A 15,006-nucleotide genomic window follows, 5' to 3' on the forward strand; every position below is an offset into this window, starting at 1 on the left:
GTCTGAGATCAAGGTGTCAGCAGGGCTGGTTCCTTTTGAGACTGTGAGGGAAGGGTATGTTCAGGCCTCTCTCCTTGGCTTGTAGATGGCTTGTTTTCTCCCTATGTCTTCACCTTGTCTTCCCTCTGTCTGTGTCTCTGTGCAAATTTCTCCTTCTTATAAGGACACCAGTCATATTAGATTAGGGCCCATCCTAATGATCTCATTTTAAGTTGATTACCTCTGTGAAGACCCTATCTCCAAATTAGGTCACAATCTGAGGTATTAGTGGTTAGTACTTCAACACATGAATTTGAGGAAGGGACACAATTCAACCTATAACAGTGGATAAGGAACAAATACTTTGCAACTCATGCTATGAGGCCAGGATTATCACTCAGATATCAAAGACAAATATTTCAGAAGTAGAGAAAACTAAAGACCAACATCTCTCATGAAAACTGATACAAAATTTATGAAAATAATATTAGCAAACTAAATACATAAATACATATATTTTGATTACACATGATGACCAAGTGGGAATTACTTCAGGAAAGTAAGGTTGGTTTAACATCTAAAAATAAATTAATATTATATATCATATTAATAGAATTGAAAAAGTTACTGAAGCCTTTACCCAGGAATAGGCTAGAGCAAGAAATAAAAAACAACCAGGTGACTTCCCTGGTGGTGCAGTAGTTAAGACCCTGAGCTCCCAATGCAGGGGGCCCGGGTTTGATCCCTGGCCAGGGAACTAGATCCCACATGCATGCCACAACTAAGAGTTTGCATGCCACAACTAAGGAGCCTGCATGCTGCAACTAAGAAGCCCACGAGCAGCAACTAAGGAGCCCACAAGCTGCAACTAAGGAGCTGGCACAACCAAATAAATAAATAAATAAATAAAAAGGCAACCAGATTGGGAAAGGAAGGAGTAAAATTGTCCTTATTCACAAAATATGAATATCAAAAATCTGATGGAATGTACAATAAACCTACTAAAAGTAATAAGTTTATCAACATTGCAGAATACAAGCAACAAACAATCTACAAATGAAATTAAGAAAAAATTCCAGTTGCAATAGTCATAAAAAGAATAAAACACTTAGAGAAATACTAACAAAGTAAGTGTAAGAGCCATACACTGAGAACTTCAAAAGATTTAAAGAAATGGAGAGACATATCATGTTTACAGGTTGGAAAACTCAATATTGTGAAGATGGCAGTTCTGCCCAAATTGATCTTTAGATTCAAATGCAATCCCTCTCAAAATCCAGCAGGATTGTTTTTATAGAAACTAGCAAGTTGATGCTAAACTGTATATGAAAATGCAAAAGACCTGAACTAGCCAATATAAGTTTGAATAAGAGAAGCAAAATTAAAGGATTCACATTACCTCATATCAAAATTTACTATAAAATACAGTAATCAAGAAAGTGTGGTATTGGTATAAAGATAGATATATTAATCAATGGAACAGAATAAAGAGTACAGAAATATACCCCTACATTAATGGACAATTTATTTCTATTTTCAACAAAGATGCCAAGACAATCTGCTGTAGAAAAGACAGTTTTTTCAACAAATAGTGCTAATACAATTGAATATGCATACGCAAATAAAAAAATTTAGCCCTTACCTCACACTGTACACAGATATTAACTTAAATGGAGCATAGGCTTCAGTGTAGATCTAAAACTATAAAATGTCTAAAAAAGCACAGGAGAAAATCTTTGTGGCCTTGGGTTAGGCATAGAGCTCTTAGATTTGACATGAAAAGCATGATCCATAAAACAAAATACTGATAAATTGCACTTCAACAAAATTTAGAACTTTTGCTCTTCAAAAGATACCATTAAGAAAAAAAAAAGATAAACCATACACATGGAGAGAGTATTTGCAAATCATGTATTTGATAAAGGATTTGTATCCTGATCAAGCAAAGATAATTAGAAGGCAATTAAAAAATATGCAAACAACTTTAGTAGACATATCACCCGAGAAAAAATATGAATGGCTCAACATCGTTACTCATTAGGGAAATGCAAATTAAATCACAATGAGATACAACTCACTGCCCACCCACTATAAGGCCTACAGTTAAGAAACAGACAATACCAAGTGTTGGCAAGATTCTAAAATGGTGTAACACTTAGGAAAATAGTTGGAAAGTTTCTTAAAAAGTTGAACATATACTTAACAAATGATATAGCAATTCTACTCCTAAGTACCTACTGAAAAGGAAAGAAGGCATATGTCTACACAAAGACTTACACGTGAATATACAAAGTAACATTATTCATAATAAGAAAAAACTGTAAGTAACCCAAATGTCAATCAACTGGTATACAGATAAACTAAATGTGGTACACCTATACAATGGAGTGCTATTTAGTACTGAAAAAGAACAATCTACTAATACTACAACATGGATAAACCTCAAAGTCATTATGCTAAATGAAAGAAGCCAGACACAAAAGACAACATATTGCATAGTTCCATTTATATGAAATTTCTAGGAAAGGCAAATCTACAGAACTAAAAAGCAGATCACTGGTTGCCTGAGCCTGAGGTTAGAATGAGAAGTAACTGTAAAGGGACACAAGGGAACTTTCTGAGTTGATGGAAATGTCTTAAAACTGGATGGTTGCATGACTCTCTCCATTTGCAAAAATGATTGAACAGTATACTTACCTTGGGTGAATTTTTTTGCATGTACACTGTATCTCAAGAAAGCCTTAAAACTAATTAAAAGTAAAAAATATTAGAAAAGAAATAGAAAAGTTAATATATGTGTATTAAATGCTGCAGAAACAAGTGATGTGGGAATGGACATAGAAAGATAAAAAAAAAATTTAAAGGAATAATGACAATTTGCTAAAGCTTGGAAGGGGCGGGTGAAGGAGAGGAATCAAAAGTACCACGAGTTTTCACATCAGAAGTTGGTAGACTGAGCTGCTCTCAGGGTGTAAAATATCACTAGGAAGTTTGGTTGAGTTTGACAGGCAATTGGAAATGCAACCCTGGAGCCCAGACAGATGTCAGTTTGAAGGATGCAGATTTGGAAATCATGCACAGGGCTGAAATCATGGGACTGAATGAGATCATGAGAAAATTATGAGCAAGCGGGACAGGACAGAACCTTGTAGAATACACATCCCCAAGGAGCCTGAGAAGGAAGAGTTAGAAGGAATTTAAAGAAAGAAATATCTCCTGTGCCTTCATGAGACTCACCTGCCAGAAAGTCGCAGTGGTGGCCAACTCACAAAGAAACACAGGCAGGAAGGAGGCAACAAATCCACCAAGACTGTAGTATTTCTAGAAAATAAAGATAGAAACATGATACATTTTGCCGTTTTTGCCTCACTCCTTAAAATAGATTTATTAAGAGGTAGGATGGGGCTTCCCTGGTGGCGCAGTGGTTAAGAATCCACCTGCCAATGCAGGGGACACGGGTTCAAGCCCTGGTCCGGGAAGATCCCACATGCCGTGGAGCAACTAAGCCCGTGAGCCACAGCTACTGAGCTTACATTCTAGAGCCGACAAGCCACAACTACTGAGCGTGTGTGACACAACTACTGAAGCCTACGTGCCTAGAGCCCGTGCTCCGCAACAAGAGAAGCCACCGCGACGAGAAGCCTGTGCACTGCAAAGAAGAGTAGCCCCTGCTCGCGGCGACGAAGACCCAATGCAGCCAAAAATAAATAAACAAATAAAATTTTTTTAAAAAGAGGGGGGTGAACAAAGTAAAAGGGTCATGTTGCCAACAAAAATAGAAATGAGGGGTTTTTTTCATGATAACCAGGAAAAATAAGGAAACAATGAACAGGCTGGGGAAACAACATAAACAGGCCTGAAAGAGTTAAGCAACCTTGGTTATTCTTTAGCTGTTACTATCTTATTCTTTAGCTGTTACTACTAACAAGCACTTGTAGCTAGACGTGTCCTTCCCAAAGCTGATTACTCTCTGACTCCATACAAATTACCCTTTGCACCTGGCATTTCTTCTTCCCCTACACTGCCTTGTAGCACTCTTCATTCCAGAAAGAAGGTCATGGGCCGATAACTTCAGGGACACCAAATGCGGTTGCAGAGCCACCTGATGCCAGCTTTGGCCATGAATTTGCAGAAGAAAAGAAATGCAAGACCTTCACTACTTTTGATCCTTATCATATACCCCAGACTGCAAGCCCCACGTATAAAATCTTCTTTGATTCCCCAAGGAGGGGGGCACAGTTCTTGAGGCATTAGCCTAGTGTCTTCCCTTTGCCTGGCAAAGAAAATAAAAAGCCTCTCTATTTCTTATCTTCCAATTCTCTGTCTCCGTATTTTTATTCGGCATCAGTGCACAGGGAGCCAGACTTGGCAACAGTCAGGGGAAGGAGAGACAACGGAGGTCCCTCCTCATCTGCGTTTTTGCTTTCTGCAGTTTCAGTTACATAGAAAATTCCAGAAACAGAAGTTTTAAATTGTGAGCTGTTCTGAGTAGCGTGATGAAATCTCTTGCAGTCCTGCTATGTCCTAGCGGATGAGAATCACCCCTTTGTCCAGCCGTCTACAGGGCGTAAACGCTACCTGCCCGTTAGTACAGGAAAAACATAGCATATGTAGGGTTCACCCCTCTCCGGGGTTTCAGGAATCCACTGGGGGCCTTGGAACGTATCTCCCATGGATAAGGGAGGATTACTGTATATGGAGAAGAGAAAAAGGTGGAGATGGGGAGTTTTATGTGGGGCTAAGTTGACATTCTCTGGGTGCTGTGCCTGCCCCAAGAGGATTCTCTGGCCCTCATCCCTGTCTCCACCCTGCTTCCCGTCCAGAGCCTGACCTTGTTTGCTGGGACAGCGACACAGCCCTCTTCTTGCGTCTGCACCCCTCCAGAGCAAGCACCCACCGCTCTGCCTGTGGCCTCCCTCCCCCCGTGGGGCGGGGCGGGTGGGGGAGGGGGAGGAGGGTGGTCCGGCCAATAGCTCCTCGGATCTTAAAGAGGTGCAGGTTCTCAATATAATCATCAAAAACCCAGTGATAAATGCAATACGTACGCCTCTAACCACAGCTTTTGGCTATAAAGGACATTATTGGAACAATTGAAAACACCTGAATCTGGATGGTGGTAATATGTCAATGTTAATTTCCCAATCTTAATGATTGTATTGCGGTTATGGAGGAGGATACCTTTCTTTGTAGTCACTAAAATATCTGGAGTGATGGAGAATCATGTGGGCAACTTACCCTCAAGTGGTTCAGGGGAAAAAATGTTCTTTGTACTATACTCGCAACTTTTTTATAAATTTGAAATTGTTTCAAAAAATTTTTAAAGCTGTATGTTAGCGGGTAGGTTGGTTTGACGTTAACGTTTTTGGTTTATGGGTTAGTAAGACCAAACAGAACGAAACCGGCGAGGGAGGTATGGAAGGAGGGAGGTTGGGTCCCCTGTTTCCCCGTCCTGGTTTTTGTAGACCTCCGGGTTGAAAGACTGGAAGTAACCCTGTTTGCCTTGCAAAATGTAAACAAAGACATTACCCTTAAACAGTGTAATAACGTGCTTTCCTCATCCCAGCTAACAGCAGGGGCTCCAGCAATCAGACCAAATAAGTTTAGTCAGTGTCGCTGGGGAGGTTCGCTCCCACAAAGAAAGGCAGTTTAAGTAATTAGCCAGTCTTTATGGCAGGATCATCTCCCGGGCTCAGCGGGGTCCAGGGAGCACATAGCAGTTAGGGGAGGAAAACAATCCTTCATTTTCACACTCTCTTCTTCTAACGCAAACTTTCAAAGCATGCTCAGAGAGGACACTTTTCCTCATTGCCTTTCAATGTCCCAGATGGAAAGAAGCTGATGGCTGAGCCAAACCAGCACATGCTGACAAGCTTTTGTTTCCTCTTCGGGTTTGTTTGCTTCCCAATGAAAACAGCTTTGTTGTTTTTCCAGACTATAAAAGTGATCCATGCTTGTTATTAAAACAAATTTAGACAATAACAAATAAGGGTAGCTATAAAGTAGACAGTTAAAATTATCTATAATCTTCCCAACCAGAGAGAGCTATGGTTCATAATTTAGTGTATTAACCTTCAAGTTTTTTGTTTTTTTTTTAAAAAAAATTTATTTATTTATTTTTGGTTGTGTTGGGTCTTCGTTTCTGTGCGAGGGCCTTCTCCAGCTGCGGCGAGCGGGGTCCACTCCTCATCGCGGTGCGCGGGCCTCTCACTGCCGCGGCCTCTCTTGTTGCGGAGCACAGGCTCCAGACGCGCAGGCTCAGTAGTTGTGGCTCACGGGCCCAGCCGTTCCGCGGCATGTGGGATCCTCCCAGACGAGGGCTCGAACCCATGTCCCCTGCACCGACAGGCAGACTCTCAACCACTGCGCCACCAGGGAAGCCCCCAACCTTCAAGTTTATATAATTATAAATAAAAATATGGTTATAGTAAACTAGCTGCATTGTAACCATTATAATCTTTGTTTTCCTCTTACTCTATCATGGGCATCTTTACATGTTAATAAATATATATTCGTGATGTCACACCACAAAGAATCCTTTGCCCAGACAACCCAATAGAAAAATGGGCAGAAGACTTTAGCGGTCTTTGGGAGCAATGCCCAACAAACATTAAAAGAATGCTCTAGTCATCAGGAAAATTCAAATTAAAACCACGATCACCCACCAGAATAGCTAAAGTGAAAGAGACAGATAAAAGCACACGGTGGCAAGCATGTGAAGCAATTAGAACCGTCACACAGTGCTGGTCGGTTGTAAATTGGTACAACCACTTTGGAAAACTGTTTGGCAATATCTCTGAAAACTAATCATACGTATACGTAGAGTTCAGCAGTTCTAGTCTTAGGTAAAGAGCGAACAGACGTGCATATACTTCTTCACTGAAACACAGGTACAAGAATGTGCATAGCCTCACTATTTATGATAGCACCAAACTGGAAACAACCAAATGTCCAGGTATTGTAGAACAGATGTGAGACAGGCTGGGACCTGGGACCCTTTGCTGCAGTGCTTGCCCCTGGACAAACATCTCCTCAAGCAACAGAATACAAAGAAACTATAAGGGACCAAAATAACTGCGCTCATGCCCAGTTGGGGCAAATTATGAACAACGAGATACAAAAAGACCAAATCCACCTGCCACTTCTGAGGAGCCAGGAGCAAAGGCAGGGAACTTCGCACAATCCCTGCACATAGCACCACCAAAGGGGTGGGCAGACCCCCTAAGCCACCCCTTCAGCCCAACCCCTGGACACACCTCTACCCTCACCCCACATAAGGAACTAGTTTGCACCACCCCACTCAGGGAGTGAGCAAGGGAAACTGTTACTTGTTTGTGCTCCCTCCTGCGGCAGCACCAGTCGCAATAAAGCCTTGCCTGAATTTCTTGTTTGGCCTCTTTTATCCATTTCTATTAATTAAAGAGTCCAAGAACCCTGGTTGGGGGGCTTCCCTGGTAGTGCAGTGGTTAAGAATCCACCTGCCAATGCAGAGGACCTGGGTTTTATCCGTGGTCTGGGAAGATCCCACATGCCGCGGAGCAACGAAGCCCGTGCGCCGCAACTACTGAGCCTGTGCTCTAGAACCCGCGAGCCACAACTGCTGAGCCCATGCGCCATAACTACTGAAGCCCATGCACCTAGAGCCCGTGCTCCACGACAAGAGAAGCCACCGCAATGAGAAGCAAGTGCACCACAACGAAGAGTAGCCCCTGCTCGCCACAACTAGAGAAAGCCCGCGCACAGCAAGGAAGACCCAATGCAGCCAAAAAAAAAAAAAATACAGATGGCCAAGAGGCACATGAAAGGATTAAAAAAAAAAAAAAAAACCCTGGTTGGTAACAGGTGAACTGTAGTATATCTATAATGGAATACTATACAGTAGTGAGAATGAATGGATCCCAACTACACATAACAACGTGGATGACTTTCACAGACATAACATAGACAAAAAGAAGCCAGCCACAGAGGATTACACACTGTGCAATTCATTTATAACAACATCAAGAGCAAGTTTACTAACCATGATTAGGTCAGGATAGAGGTTATCCTTCTCAGGGGATGGGGACTTCTGGGCAATGGTAAACCTGTCCTTCTTGATTCGGGTACTGGATAGAGAAGTGTATTCACTAAAGTTTATCAAGCTGTGCCCTTAGGGTCCGTGTATTTTTCTGTATATAGCATGCCAATAAATATACTATACACAGTAATACTACCAATAAAATTAAACGAATCAACTCTCCAAAGCCTGGAATCAGTTGGATTATATTCAGACATTTTTTTCTTACAATCAAATTGTAGGAATTTCCTAATTTTTAAGGCAAAACCTACATCCAAACTGCATACAATATTAATGGCATTTCCATTTTTTAACCCTCTTTAGCTATTATGACCCATATCCGCCTGTCCCCTCTCCATAGGCACTATGTTAAGTCATAAAGAACATCCCAATCCTTGACCCACAGAGCCGCCCCCAAAAAGCTAGAACAGTGGTTCTTACCAGGTGGTACTTTGCAGTCCCCTTAAACTCGCGTGCATCTAGGTGAGTGTAAGCTAGGTTGTTATTAATTGTACATTGCCGCGATGTTATGGATTGCCACCTAGATTCTGCCTCAGGGCTGGGGCACTCATCTCCCAGCTCCAGGGGGTGTTGCTTCTTCAGGACTCAGGAGAGTCCCTTCCCAGAAATTGTTCTTGGTAGAATTAAACTGCCTGCTTGGTTTATGCTTCTTCCTGGGGCAGCTCACATTCAGTGACTGGTGTGGACAGCATAAAAAGGCTGGCCCGTGCCTCAGTGGGGGATGACTCTGAAGGCCCACCCCAGCTCCAGGGTGCCCCATGATTTGGCTAAAGCCCCTGTTAAAACTGTATCACAGTTCAAAGTTTCCCTCTATCCAATCTTGCTTTCCTTATTTCCTCCCAGATGTTATGTCTAAGAATATCTCCTGTAAACTTTCTGTACACAAATCTCCATCTCAGCGTTTGTTTCCTAGGGGACCTGACCTGAGATGTTCACCTATGAGAAAGAATTCAAAATACATGTCACATCGTTGTAAACCAGCATTGTCCAGGATAGGCTTTACGGAAAAGGTAAAACCTTAAATCCATACAGAATTACAATTTGGGAGAAGCCAACTTAAAGCTTGCTGGATAACGAACCACCAGGAAGCCTCAGGTCAGAAGCATAGATGGGCAAAGTAGATTGGGGAACCATTGCTCATGTTGGCCTCACCAGAGCAGAATGGCTTTGTTGGGAAATAGAGACACGAGGTTTAATAGACCCATGAGGCTGGTTGGGAAAAAAAATCTTGGCTTGAAGTTGGTTTTAATAAAACAGGGACCTTGTGCTGATTTTTCAACAGGTGATTGATAAAGGTAAAGCTGCTTTTGGATAAATCTAGCAACAAGGTACAAGACTAATTGCAGGTGAGACTGACAGCTTGAAGACCAGTATGGCAGATGGGGCCACAATCCCAGGGAAAGGCACCACTTGCCCAGACTGCAAACAGCTCACAGGGTGTTCATAAGATGAGAATCATCTTTCCTATCTGAAGGGCATCATGAGAAAAAGGAATTGGCCTTGTTCAGTGGGGCAACACCAAGGAAGCAAATATCAGTGAAATGCAAGGAAACGCATTAAACCAGAGAGCTATCCAACAATGAATTGGACTTCTCTTTGGCAGAGGTGAGCTCATATCCCTGGAGATTTTTAAAAAGAGGCTGGTGGCTTACTCATTAAAGATAAGAGAAAGCCAGCAATGAGTAGAAGGTTAAACAAGAGTCCTTCCATCTTCCTTTTAAGTCCTCTGTAAAAATGAAAAGAAAAGCTTAACTCCACCAAGAAAAAACTGGCTACATTTTAGTGATTTATGGAGATGGGGGGTGAAGAAATATTTTCAATTACCTCCAAGTTTTCAAACACAGAGGGTAAAATGCAGTTGGTAAAATTGACCTCAATGTGAAAGTGTATGGCCCTTTTTTAAACAATAAAGTAGAAAGTCTGAGTCTACTTCCACTTGAAGTAGAAAGGATGCCTACGGTGTCTTACATCAACCACAAGATGGGAGCAACACGGTGGGGTTACATGCCTCATTTCCATCCAGAGCTCACTCCCGATTTTCAGAACGGAGCTTCCCACTGCCAGCTGGCTCACAGAGGCTCCCTCTTCCTTCACAGCTCCTGCACCATTAGAGGCGAAAAGGGATTCTGGGCAGCAGCAATCCAAGACTTCAAAGTCTACTAGTCCTTTCACCTCACTGCCACCTGAGCGGGGATGGAGAGTCTCCAGAGCTTCCATCATGAAAATGTGGGTATCTTCCTGCTTAGCTAGACAGCTTTCCTCTCAGCTGCTGGTTACAACTGGGCTCACTCATCCTAGGTCTTTTAAAGAAGCCATTCATTTGTCGAGAGCTTCTCTGATGACTCAGATTTATTCTGGAGTTTGTCTCTTTGAAAATGTATCTTTATCCAGAGTTAGAAAAGGACTGCGTGGTATTTTATTATATTTATTATAATAAAGATATTTTGCTTTCTCAAGTTTGATTTTATTATACTGATATGCCCCCTCTTCCCCAACCACTTCTCTGAGGACTGTGATTCTTTAGGGTTTCCCACTTAAGAAGTTGATATTTTTGGTTCATACTCAAAGGAGAATAAAAACAGAAGGAATTTGGCTCACGCCTTCACACTGTGCACCTCCAACTTTTGCACGTATGACATTTGTTCCCGGAATGCCAATCCAGTTTTCAGAATCCCTCACAATCACATGAGAGCACAGGTCATCTGGTCTACTACACATCAAAAGAGTTAAAAGGCACATGGGCACCATTGTGTGTTTTGGGGTTTCCTGCCTCAAGTTCATGTGTCTGAGACCAGTTTTGCCCCTGTTGCAGTACTAACCACAGAGGTAGAAAGGGGAAATATATTTTCAATGGAGAATTTCACATCGAAGAGGAGAACACTCTTTCAGCAAAAACAGAATACGACTGCAAATGTTTTTCAACGAGTTGAGAAAAAAACACCAAGAGACAATTTTAGAAATGTTTAAAGACAAGAGCAAGCTCTCCAAAATTGTCATTAGAGTCAACCTGGGTGGAACACCAATGGTGAGGTTTTCATCTCTGTTTGATTTCTCCAGGCTAAAGGACAGATATGAATGTGGTAGGGAGGGTTATGCTTTTCAAGGGCACCCACCACCCACTGCCTAGAGAACAGAGTTTAGTGTAAGGTCCTTACTTGTAAACCAATGGTGCTGTGTATTCATACACGTTTGTGTTCTTTCAGTGACAGAAGTTCTAAAACAGCTTTTCCCTTTGGAATCCTTGATGTGTAAACCTTCCGTGTGATGTTGGCTCATTACTGTGTGAATGAGGTCAAGGTCATTAGTTCAGCATCCTGGGGACCAGTTTGCTGCTCTGTTTCACTGCCACAGACCACAACCTTAACCTCATTCAGCAACGGTTTGACTGTATTTAGTACATTGGTAGTCACGAGAAAACCAGGTAGAAAATACTTGTGTTTCAACTGGGGGAAGCTATGTGTAATACTCATGACAATGTGGCTTTCTCACCCCATCCGCTTTTTTTCAGAAGGTGTTTTTTAAATTTTAACATATATTTATCCAATCTTTTAGCAATACATTTCCACCTTTTAACAACAGTAAATCAAACGTGGGCAGGAATAAGTCTCCCTCACTTGCCTATGCATCCAATGTCCATCTTCACTGCAGGAATCTACTGTTCTTGATTTTTATGAAAATTACAGAGTTTCTTTCTATGTATGTTAGGAATATGAACATAGATATTTATTCCAATTTTTCACACACACAAAATAATCTAAACCTTGTTTTTTCTCAATGAATAATATTTTTTGGAGAGCCTTCCACATTGGCACATAAAGAGCTTCCTTCATTCTTTTTCATGGCCTTGCAGTATTCCATTTGTTCCACAATTTATTTAAGTCTCAATTGGTGGACATTTGGGTTATTCACAGTGCTTTGCATTTTTTAAAAAAGGGTCAATGAATAACCTTATACATACATCCTTAGGGTGTTTCTGTAGGATAAAGTCCTAGAAGTAGAACTGGGAGGGATATGCATTTGTAATAGATATTGCCAAATTGTTTTTCATAGGAATTGCCTTATCTCTTTAACATATAACATGGAATTTTAAAAAAGGATGTGCCCTTACCTCACACTATACCAAAAAAATTAACTCAAAATGGAACAAAGACCTGAATGTAAGAGCCAAACTATAGAACTCTTAGAAGAACACATGGGTAAATCTTCATGTTCTTATATTTGGCAGTGGATTCCTAGATATGATACCAGAAACACAAGCCAATAAAGAAAAAATAGATAAACTGAACTTCATCAAAATTTAAAACCTCTCTGCATCAGAGAAAACTACCCAAAAAGTGAAAAGAAAACCCACCGAATGGGAGACAATATTTGCCAACCACTTATCTGATAAAGATCCATTATCCAGACTATATAAAGAATAGTTACACTTCAACAACACAAATAACACAATTAAAAAATGAGTAAAGAACTTGCATAGACATTTCTCTAAAGAAGATATACAAATGGCCAACAAGCACAGGGAAAGATGCTCAATATCATCAGTCATCAGGGAAATGCAAATCAAAGCCACAATAATGCACAATAATTGAATATACTTTATGCCCATGAACTGTACACTGAAAATGGTTCCAATGGTAAATTTTATGTTATGCATATTTTGCCACAATTAAAAAAAATTAAAACATAGACCCTAAAAACAAAACAAACAAGCAAACAAAAAAAAACGCACAATGAGATACCAGTTCAACCTACCAGTATGGCTATAATGGAAAATAAAAAGAAAGAAAAACAAGTGGTACTGAGAATGTGGAGAAATTGGAACACTTGTACATTGCTGGTCAAAATGCAAAATGGTGCAGCCACTCTAGAAAACAGTCCTCAAGTTACCATTTGACCCAACAATTCTACTTCCAAGTCTATACCCAAGAGAAATGAAAACATATGTCCACACAAAAACTTATGCGCAAATATTCATAGTAGTATTATCCATAATAACCAAAAGGTGGAAACAACCCAAATGTCCATCAACTGCTGAATGGATAAACACAATGTAGTGTATCTATACGATGGAATGTCATTTGGCCATAGAAAGGAAAGAAGTACAGATACACACTGGAACATGGATCAATCTTGAAAACATTGTATTAAGTGAAAGAAGACAGTCACAAACTACCACATATTATATGATTCCATTTATACGAAATGTCCTGAATAGGCAAACATGTAGAGATAGAAAGTAGATTAGTGATTGCTTAGGGCTGGGGAGGTCAGGGGAGTGGGAAGTAACAGCAAAGGGGTGGATGAAAAATTCTGAAATTGACTGTGGTGATGGTTGCACAACTCTGTGACTACACTAAAAACCATTGAATTGCGTACTTCAAATGGGTGAATTGGGTGGTATATGAATTATATCTCAAGCTGCTACCAAACAAACGTCATCTAATTACTAAGGAATCTGGTTACCTGACAGTGGTGGGATATCAAAGGTCGGGTTTTCATGATTATCCTCACTTGCGCCTATTGATCTTGACAGTCATCACCGGCCCAGCACGTCCAGGACACTCCCTGAAAATGCTCCACTTGAAGCACTGCGATCTGAGAACACCACCTGCCATTTGGTCATTTTCGACCAGTAAAAATGTGCTAACCACCACTTTCACCTGATTCGTCATCATTTAACTCTTGGCTTTTCTCCATATTGAAATGAACTATAAAATGAAAAAAATGGGGCACTTTTTAGGAAAACAATTCTACAGACTACCCAAAGGTGCTTTAAAACAGTAGTTTTAGGGAACTCCCTGGCGGTCCAGTGGTTAGTACTCCGTGCGTTCACTGCCGAGGGCCTGGCTACACGGCGCGGCCAAAAATTTAAAAAACCAAAAAAAACCCACAGTAGTTTTAGACACGGGTCAACAAGTTATGTGATTACTGAATCAAGTGAGCAGATAAGGGCGGGGAATGCTTTGAAAGCCAATCGTCATTCATCTACGGAATAGCACAATTTATTTATTCTATTGTCAACTAAATCTTTTGATTGACCTCATAAAGAGCTTCTACAAGTCAATAAGTGGAAGGCCAGTAATATACTGGGGAAAGGACATGAAAACACAGTGCATTAAAAAAATGTAAAAATAAGATTTAGATGTGAAAAAGTGTCTCTCCTCCCACAGGAGAAAAATGCAAGTTAAAACTACCCATAGTTCCTCTGTCAGAGTGGCAAATACTAAAAAGCTTACGCATACAGTGGGTTTTCACAGATATTAATAAGATTCTTGCATTATTGGTGAAAAAATAAATTGCCACAGTCCCTGGAAGGCAATCAGATAGCATCTAACAGAAAGTACAAAGCCCATATCCTGTGATCCAGAAATTCCCCTTCTAGGAGTGATGCTACGAATGCACTTTTCTTTTTCCTTTGTCTTTTCTCCTCTTCTAATCTCCACTCTATGCCTCAAGTGAAGTCAATAAATGGGTAATAATTCCCTTAAGCTCTACAGAATTAATTTCTTTTTGACTATAGGAATTGGCAGCTCAAAAAAAAAACCCAAAAAACCCCAAACACTAGATGCCTTAATAATTAAAGAGAAACCTTAAAAGTTCTTTTTATGAAGGTTCACAGCTATAAAAGTAATAAATGAAGCTCCTAAAATACTGCACTGTAGGTCGGGTTAAGAATCCTATTCAGTAAGAGCTGGCATTGCTGGGCCTAGGAAGCTGAGCCCAATTATGAGCATATGTGCTACCATAGCGCCCCCTGCTGGCCCAATGCAAAAACAAATTTACGTGGTGGGTTTTAGTCAACAGTTTTCTTCAATAGCTGCTCTAAAAACAGGGCATCTCCTGCGACTTGCTGATTATTACCTCTGTTCTCCTCTAGCTCTCAACTCTTTCTTGCATCAGATAGGCTTGCCTCCTACTTCTCAGTGAAGAGCAAGATCCCTTGAAATCTCACC

This window comes from Balaenoptera borealis, assembly GCF_965194805.1.
Source record: "Balaenoptera borealis genome assembly, chromosome: 6".
In the NCBI taxonomy this organism is placed as follows: Eukaryota; Metazoa; Chordata; class Mammalia; order Artiodactyla; family Balaenopteridae; genus Balaenoptera; species Balaenoptera borealis.